The 12,127-nt window shown below is 41.8% G+C and overlaps 1 long non-coding RNA gene across 2 annotated transcripts in view; it reads left to right on the plus strand.

Moving 5' to 3' along the window:
• Positions 1-11,270, plus strand: part of LOC102157008 — a 43,075-nt gene extending 31,805 nt beyond the window's left edge. For both annotated transcript variants that reach the window (XR_005353307.1, XR_005353306.1), the window contains exons 4-5: positions 7,800-7,893; positions 11,126-11,270. This is a non-coding gene — a long non-coding RNA (uncharacterized LOC102157008). The remainder of the gene's footprint in view (positions 1-7,799; positions 7,894-11,125) is intronic.
• The last annotated feature ends 857 nt before the right edge of the window (positions 11,271-12,127 follow it).

Here is a 12,127-nt window from a genome sequence, read left to right on the forward strand (position 1 = left end):
TCTCTCTCTCTCTCTCTATGTGACTATCATAAATAAATAAAATTAAAAAAAAAAAAAGAATTTGAGGAAGAAAAAAAAGAATTTGAGGAAGACTGAATGAATTCATCCATGAAAACTGCGTGGAGCAATTCCGGGTACCCAGTAGTGTTTAGTAACCGTTATTCTATTGCAAAGGAGATCCAACAGAATGGGCAAGCTGGGGATGAATGGAAGTGCACTGGGCTGGTGGGCGTGAGGTCCTTCTTTGCTCTCCATGTGTGAGTCTTTGAAATGGTTCATTACATGCACACACCCTACTCATCAGCACTTGGTTATTGCGAGAGCAACCTCTGCGTTAACAGGGACTGGAAGGAAAGGCAGTCCTCGCCTTCGCAAACTTCTAGTCTGATGTCAGCAGTTTCAGAGACACTTGCGCCAACAGATTTAGCTTGTATGGCATCTTTCTATATGCATTACAAGGTAAGAGGGAAAATATTAAAATATTTCACCCTACTTTTTTTTCTGCATCCCCCACCTCCCTGTAACCCAATAAATTGGCTTGTGGGATAAAATCACATTCTCCTGTCTGGGTTTTGCATTGACTCCCTGCCTATTTACACTGGAGCACTCATGGAGGACTCATGATTTAAGCCACCACGGACACCCTGCATTTGCCCATTTGTTCTCCCAGCATAAACATTTGCAAGTCTTTTTAATACCAAACCCAGGACCACAGAGGAACAGTTTTGTGAAATGAGGCACTCAATTCTTTGGCTCAATTTTAAAGGCTACCCTGTCAACTTATCTAGGCGTATGAGTGATTCATCTAAACCTGCTAGAAGACAGGGTTTAGGGAGAAGAGTTGTCGCAAAGTACTTATAACATTTACCAGGAAGTCACACTTAAGCCAATATGGGATAGAATATATTTTCTTTGTAGAATGCTCACTAGTCACAACTAAAACAATAGTTACCATTTATTGAGTGCTGCTCTATGCCAAATGCTTACATTCATTATCTCACTGTGTTCTTACCACAATCTGGGGAGATTACATTATTTCTTCCATTTAGCAATTGAGAAAAGCAAGGTTTCTAAAAAGTTAAATGACTTTCCCCAAATCAAAGAGGGAAGAAACAGTAGAACTGGGATAGATGGCATGTCCCATCAGAATTCAATGTTTGTGTTTGAAGAAAAAAAAGAATAGGCCTGCATCTGTGTGATGTTGAGTCTGAACTCTTCATCATTCATTGTAGTTTGTTATGTATGACAGGTACCGAGAAGAAATGGGGGCCAGCACACTTCCTTAAATGAAATCCAGGTAAACACACAGTGAAATCCAGCATAATTGTCATATTTCAAATAGTTTACAACTACCTCTTGCAACTACAGAAAGTCACCAAATTCAGGCAACTGGGACAAAAGTCATTGAGATTTTGTAATTCATTTGGATTGCATTTAGTTTCCCTACTTGCTAAAATACTGTGCTTGTGTCATGTCTGTTGAAAGTATTTAAGTAAGGCATTTGGTATTAACTTATGGTCATTGGCCAAGTATGGAGATGCGATCCTTTCCTCTTTGTTGAAATTTCTCTAGAATTCATTCCTTACCTAGAAATAGTAAAGGAGCATGAACTTTCTAGCTGCTCACATTGTGAGGACTTTGCTGTGATAAGCACTGCAGGTAGAATTGGAAGTGTCCTGAATCCTGGAAGGGGGTCCTGGAGCCACAGTTGGGGGAAGCAAGGTGACACTGTGACACCAAGTGCAAATGAAACATTGGTGGTAGGAAAAGGTGAGTATATTTCCAAAATGACAAATCAGAGAACATTTCAAGATATCTCCAGGTGGTGAAAGAGTGAAGGAAAGTGACCATTTACTACCTTGGGGAACTGTATCCTCTCTTCTGTCAAGATGCTTCCCATAATTATTCATTCTTCTCTGACATGCAGATTGGGTACTTGGCATCAGTTTTTCTTAGACCTGGTAATGGAAGTCCATACATACCATGAACCTGAAGGGATGTTCTTTGGTCTCATTTATCTTGATATTTAAACTCATACAGGGCATGCTTGTGGATTGCTCATTATTAGCCAAAATGGCTAGTTATTTTGGGGGGAGCATGCAGCTTTTCAGATTAAAAATTTTGACTGGCACAAGGCCAAGTAAAGATACTATGGCCAAGTGCTCTGAGAGAGCATAAACATAGATTTCTGTGGCAAGTGTTTGCTCCATTGAACCAGATGAGGATGTCTGCTTCTATGAGAAGTAGCAAAATCTGCTGCATTTTAATTTTTTACTTTGGTATCTGGTTAGTTGCCTTCCTTAGGAAACCCTATAAAAATCTCCATATGATGAAATTTATTTCTTTTGGAAGAAGGGTTGCTGTTTCAAACCCAAGACAACAAATGGTTTATTTTGCAGGAATTTCAACAAAAAAATATTTTTTTCATAGTTACAAGTATAAAACCACAAAACAAATATCACTAAATAAGTAGATTCTAAGTAAAATCCTTGTGCAAAATGAAGGTGCTTATTTTTCCTAATTCTTAGTGACAATTGCTTTTTTTTTCACCCCTTTCCCTTGTTCGAGCTCTGCACTCAACACCCATGGTGTCTCTAACTCTGACAAATCCAGTTCCTCTTCATGCTTCAAACAAAGCTCTGCATAGGACTCTGTCTCATTCTCTCTGGGCTCTAGATCGGGTCCTTCCTAATCAATGAAGGTCTGCAGTAATTCAAATGGTATCCTCTCATTATTAGATCAATTATACCCAATTTGTGTGATGAAAGCCCGGGTTGCAAGAAGAATGGCTATATTCGGAGGCATAAACCTGACACTTGCACATTCTTAACATTCTTAACATTTTAATGTCACCCTAGAAATCTTACTAATAAATTTTGACTGTTGTCTTTTGATGCAGCTATAAATCTAGGAAAATCATATGACCTAACACAGAAAATGAAATGTCCATTTACAAAGGGAATGTAAAGTTTAAATCACTTTAGTCTATTCCTAGTAGAATTTAAAGTAGCCTGTTCAGAACATGCTTACCAAGCCATATGGGTTGACGCTTCTGGAGATCTTTATTATACACACATCCATCCCTGGGGAGAAGGAATGTTGACAACAAGCTTTCATTTATTTTTTAGGCATTGTTTGTATCTGTAAGCGGTTGCAGCCTCCTTTCTCTTTACTCTTCCTGATTTACTTGGTCTTAACATCTTGATTTCCGGGATTCATCTATTTTGTTCCACGTCTCAATGATGAGAAGCCAACACTTGCATCAGCAAGACTCTCTTTAGGGAGCAACCTCTGTGAGGCTGCAGGCTTTATTCCTGCCACTAGTCATGAAACCAAAATGTTCTAACCGATTCTTAAGCTGTGGAGGTGATGTGAGTTAATCCTTTCTGTACCGTGTCATTAATAATTATTTTACTTTCAAACATACTGGGGCACCTGTTGGAGCATTTGGAGAGATAGTGCTTTGAGTCTCTTGGAGAAAAATGATGCATCATTTAAAACAATAAGGCAGTCATTTTATTAGACCGTAATTTCTCTGCATCTGTATAGTTACCAAAGCTATTAAGTAGTATTTATTCATTTCCTTATTAGGAATCGATTTTATGTGATGCTTATTGGCTGAGTTAAGTGATTGAAGAAGTGAAGGATTGAAATTCAGAGGTTTTGTTTTTGAATCATAATGAAGTTGGTGTACTTTGAAATGGGATTCTTTGCTGGTGTTAGATGCTGGAGGCTCACGGTGATGGAGGAAGGAAAAGGATTCTGTTCATCGCCTGTGAGTTTTCCTACAAATCTGTCACAGTCCTTGGGCATATTTTTGGGAGGCCAGATTTTAGAAAGATAGACAAGGCTGAACGGCACAGAGGAAAGGGAATTACTGCATCCTTCCTTCCGATTACTTTGCTCCACAGAATGCACGTGATTTAAAATGTGGCTTAATCCAATTTGCCTTACTTTTACTGTTCTTTGTCGGTGAGGTCTCTGTGGTTTGCACTTTCGATTGGCAGATCCATAAGCCAGTATCTGTGCTCTCACAGCTGGAACAAAACACAAAACTAGAGGAAGATGAGTCTTGAGTTGGCATTTTCACTTTATCCAAGACATCCTGATGCCCCTATTTCAAGCAGTCAAGAAGTGGGACAGGAGCACACCAGTTTTCAACGTTGCTGCATGGTGAGGCTTTAAAAGACTTGAAAAAATGCAGACACCTGCACTCCCCCCAGATATTCTGCTTTAATTAGCATCCTCATTTGATTCTAACACGCAGTAGAACTTGAGAATCACTGGCGTAAAACAGGGTCTTGGCTTCAAGGAGCTCTTAATTTTAATGTCTTTTATTTGAAAGTATCCTTCATTTTTTTAAAACATAAATGGTTATTTTTTTAATGAAAATTATTTCTGTTTATATAAAGAGCCCGATGGATGTCTGCTATAGTCAATGCAATTGATCTAGGCCCACGTAGAAATTTAAAAATTTTGCAGAAATAAATGAAATCAAAATACCTAAGAACTTTAAAGTCAGTTTTGTATAATGCATATGTGCACAAATTAGAAAAACTTCCTGGGCCATGTCTAAACAACCTTCTTCTTCACCTGAGCTACCGGAGAGGTGGTCTGCTGGCATGTTCCATCCCTGCTTTGAGACAATAGCGTGTAGTGTGCCCCTGGCTTGTAAGCCTGTGTGGGAACTGGAACAGGGCTTCCTTCCTTCCTTCCTTCCTTTCTTTCTTTCTTTCTTTCTTTCTTTCTTTCTTTCTTTCTTTCTTTCTTTCTTTTTTTATTTATTCATGAGAGACACAGAGAGAAGCAGAGACAGGCAGAGGGAGAAGCAGGCTCCCTGGAGTCTGATGCGGGACTTGATCCCAGGACCCTGGGATCACAACCTGAGCTAAAGGCAGACGCTCCACTGCTGAGCCACCCAAGCGCCCTGGGTATCCTTTCATTGGGGCCCATGCAGCCTGCTGCCAGGCTCTGCTGTGTGCCTGGCCTATGAGGGTTGGGCACATGCAGCCCTCATGTTAGAGGGCTGGTTGCACCAGCCAGGTCTCCCCTGCTCAGCTAGAATGGCTTTGCCTGTGAGTCCCTTCAGTGTGTGGTTCTGGGTGAGCAGGGACCACAATAGGCATCTGCATGCTATTTGAGGGTGCAAGGGAGGTTGTGGCATCTTTGATGCTACTGTAGCTCATTGCAATTGCTGTGACCTGCTGGCTCGCTGTGGTCCTGAGGGAGCAACCAGGCTTCCAGGTCCCCAGCCCCAAGGGGCTTCTGCTGCAGCTTCTCCAACTGCTCAGCTGGGCACCTCTTTGGCCTGGGGGGAGGGGCCACCACCCCTGCAGACCACCACTCCACAGAGGCCCCGTCCATCCATGTGGGGGCCAACTGTCTTGGGCTTCCCAGCTGATGTCAGGACCAGCACAAACTGCACCTACACGTAGGCGGCTCACACCTGCCTTGAATCCTGACTCATTGGCAGGCTCCTGCTGACTCTCCCAGCAACTGAGGGAAGGGTGTGCTGCCCCCACCCCAAGCCCAATGCTGTCCAGCAGCGCCCTGGCTGTCTCAATGGCTCTAGCTTTCTGGGCCGGAGGCAGGAGCTGTTTGTTGTCTCTGCTCTTCAGTTGTTTTGTTTTGTTTTCAGGGAAAGAGGTCCTCTTATCCTCAATACCTAGAAATGACGACTAATGAATGTTTATCAAGTGAATGAATGTATGTTTATTTTGTAAGACTCAAGATTTACTGTGATTGATCTAATATCCTAATATTACCTTTTTCAAACAGTATTTTGCTCTTAGATGCTGGGTTCGGATTTGGGTAGGCTTTGAATGTGGAGCTCATTGACTCATTGACTCTTTCATCACCCAGCATGCCTAGATACAGCCTTTCTGTAAGCACTTCTCCCCATTCATCTGACCCGAGGGGGCATTGCGCAGGGCTGGCCCTTGTCATGGCTTCCCTCACAGTCACTGCAAAATATTTATTCCTGGACTGATGTCCTCTGAGCTTGGTCAGAAGGGCAAATAACACATAGGCACTTTCTGTTATCTGTTCTGAGCACAGGCATGTTATCTCATTTAACGTTCTCAATAATCATGTAAGTTGGGTTTTATCCACAATTTTGTATGAAGAGTTGTTACTCCAGATGTTTAGAGACTTGCCTAAGGACACACCCCTAATTAGGGCAGGGAACAGCATTCATTTCTCCTTGGCTCTAAAATGTGCATTGTCTCCACTGTTCTGTGTGTAAAACCTAATGTTATTTCAACAATTCCATCTCCAACAACTATGTATTTGCTGGTTTACAGATATCTGAATTTTTAAAAAGATTTTATTTATTTACTGGAAAGAGAAAGAGAGACAGGGTTGGAGAAGAGCAGAGGGAGAGGGACAAACAGACTCTGCACTGAGTGTGGAGCCTGATGCAGGGCTCCATCTCATGACCCTGAGATTATGACCTGAGCCAAAACTAAGAGTCAGATGCCCAACTGACTGAGCCACCCAGGTGCCCCTGAGCTTTCTTATTAATGACAAGGTCTTTCATCTCACAGAAATAAAGGCTACAGATACAAATACTGATTAAATTAAAATAGTGAATAAAACTAAAATTTATTTTAGCAAGAAGTATCGAGACTCCTAGAGATAAATGACTAATCTGGCAAATTTGTTGCTTTCCACTGGTAGTGGGTGCCTCTGTAGTGAAGGAGGAACATGGAATTTCAAAGGTGAAAAGGGCACAGGAAATGGATGATGGAACTTAGACTTTTTTGATGGCCTATGCTCTGTAGAAACTTTACTCCAGGTCATGTTTTCCTGCTAATTGTCCTAAATACCTCATAATACTTATGTGCCTGTATTATTATTAGTTAAATATGGGAGGCTCTTTCATGTTGGACTCATCAATGAGGTTGGATACCATCAGGCAGCTTTATGCCTTTTCTTTGTTCTTGTGGTATAACTGTTGATTGTGCTACTTACTCTTTGTAGATGATATGTTTTACCTACTTCACACTACGTCTGAAAAATCCAGTTGCAGACTTAAGATTATACTAGACCTAGGTATATAGAGTGTAGACTCAAGAGACAGGATATTGAAACCTTTCTCATTTAGGAGAAACCAAACTTTTTGACACTGGAGTCCAGTATGAGTACAAGTCAGGAAGATTGGGTGTATGGCTCACCCCAACTCTAAGTCAGGAAAGAGAGACTCAGGCACACAAATTTGGTCTATGTCATTGGATGGAAGAGACTGAGCATAGAAGAGTGTTTGCAACTTGCACTAATCTGTGATCTTCCACACACTTATTTCTGAGCTTGAAGTGGGAGCTCAGTTCCTCTAATAAAATCCTCTAATAAAGTGACTTATATTAGAACACTTTTTAGGTATATGAAAAATAACCCTAAGGAAAGAATTCTTTGATACCCTTATTACATATAGGGAGAGACATTCTTCTAACTCCTACAGGCACAATGGCCTGGCATTACCCATTGAGAGTCCTGGGAGACCCAGTGTCTTCTTGGCAGCTTAGATCCCTCAGGGTTCCTGTGGTGAGGGGCCCAAGTGGGCTCAGAGAGATCAGAGCTGCAGGAGGGCAAAGCTGTGTCTCCATGCACATTCCAGTGCCCCATGGGAAACATGTTCACAGCAGTGTTGGATGTCACAGCAAGATACCTCAACACCCTGTACAGCTATAGAACTCTTGGGATTGAGTGTTGAAAACACTTATTGAAAACACCCCAGCCTGGGACACTCTCAGAGAAAAATTGGATGAAATCTTACAGGGTCTGTCCTCTTATTCTTACAGAATGCCTATATTTGACCCTACAATTACATGGCCCATGAAGCAATACAACATGATTGGCTGAGGAACACCCCAAGATTGTGTTCCATCCCTAGAGGTGAGACTTCTGGAAAGCACATAACTGCCTTCTGGCTTCTTTCTAGCTTTCCTGTTGGTGGTTTGCTCCACTGACCTTCATGTATCTGGATGCACTAATGACTAAAGGTCAGCTGGAGGTGTGCTCATCTGCCAGTCACTCTCCCTTGTAAGGATGAGTCCTTTGACAGGAAAACAGCAGTCAGTGAAACTTACTCTCAGAACTTTGTGACACATACATGGATGCAGCTTTACTTGAGAGTTAAGTCAATGTTATCTTTAAATTGGCTGTTTGGGGGTGTTGTTAGTTAACCAATTTCCTGAATAGATATATGATAAGCAGTTCTTGTCATGTGTTGACACGTTGGCAGAAACACGCTGGGCTATTGCCTGACTGTGGAGCCCTGCATTTTGGTCTGACCAATGGGTGAGCTGGGACTCCTGAAGGCCCATTTGGTCTAGCAAAGCAAGCGTGCTGATATTTAACCTTTTCAGGTAAGAGAACTACATTGCTGAAGGCTTTGCTGGTGGCTTTGCAGAGTTGGGCCAAAGCTTTGTTTGAGGGCGAGGGGGGATGGCAATGTTCTTTCGGAGCACAAAGCACAGAAAGGAGAAGCTGTGGACACTGCTTTTATGTGAGCTCAGCTCCTCTCCTGGTCCCCACAGGGAACCCACACATAAGCCCCTTTAGAGTGGAATCAGAGCCCCAGGCAGGCATCTTGTCAGAGGAGGAAATTGTCCACAGGTTTTCCCAAAGTATTCCATGAGAAGCTTCAACATTTCATAAAAGAAGGGTGCTGTTGCGCTTGAAGCTGAAAATGGGCTTTTACTCTAAGGAAAACAAATGAAGAACTTCAGATCTAATTAAAGGAGGGAGCTTTGATCCAATTGTACATATGCAGTGCCTTCAGCAAATCTTCTGGCCCGGAAGCTTCACAAGTCTGTTTAAATGATGACTAGCTGCTGTCACTAGTGGCTCAAACACTAATAATGGCTCTAGCAGTAATTTGTCAGCCTCTCTGGTGCTGCTTTCTGCTCAAGCACACTGAGGTTTTCTCAGTCCTTTGTACAACCCAGCTTGTTCTCACTTCTGACCTGCTGTTCAAGACCTTTCTTCTCCTTAGAACAGCTTTCCTTCTCTCCTAGCCTTGCTAAACCCTCTTTATGTCTTGGGACTTCAAGTAGATATCTCTTCTTGCAGGAAGCCTTCCTGAACTCTCAGACTCTGGTATAACTGCCCCAAACACCAACCACCTTTCTCATAAGAGCTTTTATTATGCTTCCTGCTGCTGTTTGACTTCCCCGTAAATTAGAAACACTGGATGTGGGGACCATAACATTCCCAGTCACACTATAGTCAAACAGCAGACACTCATCGCAAGGATGAACTATATGCTTACCAATTATATATCCTCCTCCTGAGCACATGGCAAGGTCATATTTTTCTAGCTGTGTTTGGAGTAAGGTTGGGACTAAGTCTCTGTTTTTATTCAATGGAGTATGGGCAAAAGTTACAGAAGCCACTTCCAGACTGGGCACAAAGACATCTGCTCCTTTGTCCTCCTCCATTCACCATTCTGTAGTGATCACAGAGGCCAGGTATGTCAGATGCCAGCATTGCAGATAAAGGGGATGGGAGGTGAGCTGCCAGGGAGAGCTGTGTGATTCATGCTGGATTGTGACACAAGCAAAATCAAAGCTCTCTTTTTTTTTTTTTTTTTTTTACACTGCTGAGGGTTAGGAGAGGCTTGCTTATCATTGCAGAATGTAGTCCATCCTGGCCAATATAGCACTTTGAGTGTTATCTGTTAATAGAGCAGTAAGTGTACACTTAGCCCTATTGCTCTTAACAGTGGGTCTGTTTGACCCTCAGGAACTGTATGTTGTGTCAGAATGGAGGACACCTCTTTAAGCCCTGGGCTGGTGGGTACAGGGCAACCAAGGAAAGTCCCTGGAAGGGCACACACAGATAGAGAAACCTCTACAAACAGTTGTGTTACATAACCCTGATATGTTCTGCAGGCCACCATCCAGACTTCTTCCTGGAGGAGTTCCAGTGTCTCTGTCTCAATGACTATACAAAATCTAGAAAGTATGTAAGGACCATAAATGGTGCCATTTTGAGAGTCGGGATTGTATTTAAAGAACACTGCTGCCTACCGGAGCGTGTTGTCCTGGGCAAGTTGCATAGCCTCCCCAAGGCTTGAGAAGGAAGAAAAATATTGAACAGAGGAACGTATGAATCTGTAAGATGGAGGTAGTATTGTCCCTGCAGGGCTGATGTGAAGACCAAATCAGAAAATACCTGTACAGACGCTTGACATGCAGCTGTATGGCCAACAGATACTCCATGTTTGTGCAAGCAAGGATCCATAATACTGTGCTTGTTATCTGGAGCTCCATGGTACTGATTTAGGACAGAACTTGCAGATTTGACCTTGTTAAATGTAATCTATGACCGGAGCATTCTCTGCCCATTATATTGGCCCTCTAACCCAATGCCCAATTCAGGAAGCCCAAGGATGCTTGTGATCTCTTCAGGGAAGCTTCAAGCATCTCTGGCTTATTATATGAGATCATATTAATTTTAATTCAGTATAAAAGTTCAGTGCCAAAGAAGGAAATCTTATAAATGTTTTGTTAAAGTGCCACGCTCCCCCATTTCTGAATGTGTGATTATATTCCATTGGCCTGCCTACAAGTAATCCTGCCATTCATTCCTGTGTAACATCAGAAACTGATGAAACAAATCATTGCTACTCCAAAAAGGAAGCTTCTGAGTATATTACATTTAAAGTTCACTTAAAAAGGCTCTTATAAAAACAAAACTTATGTAATAAAAAGGAACAAAGGGGTATAGAGTCCTGATTGAGCTGCTACATATGTGAATTCTGACTTATTTTTTAATCTACTTACTGATTTAATTTACCAAATAGTTTTGTGAGGCTGAGTATATTATTAATTGATTTGTTGAGGGGGGAAGTCTTTGTCTGCCTTCCACTACCAGATGGGAGAATTTATTCTAAAGTACCTGATCTGGAGTCAGAAATAATTGAAATGAAGGCTGCTGGTGTATAGAGTTTAGCACAGGTGTGCAGACAATGACACCCCAGCTGAGATGGTTTCTGGCTGAACGTCATGAAGTGGTCAGAGGTGGGATATGGGATCAGATGGCCCAAGTTCAAATCCCTTCCCCATCACTTCCTTGCTGTGCAAGCTTAAGCAAGTCACATCTGTTCTGTTCCCTTTCCCAGCATCTGTATAATGGGAACAAGAAGGGCACTTACCTTGTGTGATTCTTCTGAAGATTTCATTTTGGACCTGTGCTTTCACAGTGTAAGGAGTGCAGAAGCATTGGGACTTGGTAGCTCTTCCTCCTCTTCTTTCAAGAGCATTGAAACAAACAGTCACTTTGTTCTGCTCATAACTTCCAATAAAAGAGCACTTGGATAAACTTAATGTAGTTCTACATTTTATTTTGAATTGTGTTTTAGCGGCATCCATAAAAATACCATCACAATATTATACCATAACACAAGACAGTCAAATGCCAATCAGGTTTCAACAGTTAGTGGACCGTAAAGTTTCTATTACTCATCTCTTTTTCTTCAAATAAACATATTTTTAATATTGCTTTATAATTAAACCTGAATAAAATACTTCGTTGACAATGAGAGCTCTGTTCTGCTTTTATGAAGCAGTAACTCCCACCCTGATTTGATAAACTTTAAAGACTTTTTCCATTTCCTTTTTTTTTTTCTCTTAGAGGGAGAGAGCGAGTGGGAGGAGGGGCAGCCAGAGAAGGGAGAGAGAGAGAATCCCAAGCTGACTCTCCACTCAGCACAGAGCCTGACATGGGGCTACATCCCATAACCCTGAGATCATGACTTGAGTCAAAATCAAGAGTCAGATGCTCAACTGACAAAGCCATTTGAGCACCCCTTTTTTTCTTCTTTAAAGACAATTTTTAGGACAGTTTTAGGTTCACAACAAAAATGAGAGGCAAGGTACAGAGGCTTCTTATAGACCTCCAGCCTCCGCACATGCACAGCCTCCCCCAGTATCAACAGTCTCCAGCAAAGTAGGACAGGTTTTCCAAGGATGAACCTAAACTGAAACATTGTGATCACCAAAAATCCATAGTTCACCTTATTAGTTCATTCTTGTACATTCAGTGGGTTTAGACAAATGTACAATGACATCTATTCATCATTATAATTTCATACAAAGTATTTTCCCTCTCTAAAAAAGTCTTA

Source organism: Canis lupus, chromosome 1, assembly GCF_011100685.1.
Source record: "Canis lupus familiaris isolate Mischka breed German Shepherd chromosome 1, alternate assembly UU_Cfam_GSD_1.0, whole genome shotgun sequence".
Taxonomy (NCBI): domain Eukaryota; kingdom Metazoa; phylum Chordata; class Mammalia; order Carnivora; family Canidae; genus Canis; species Canis lupus.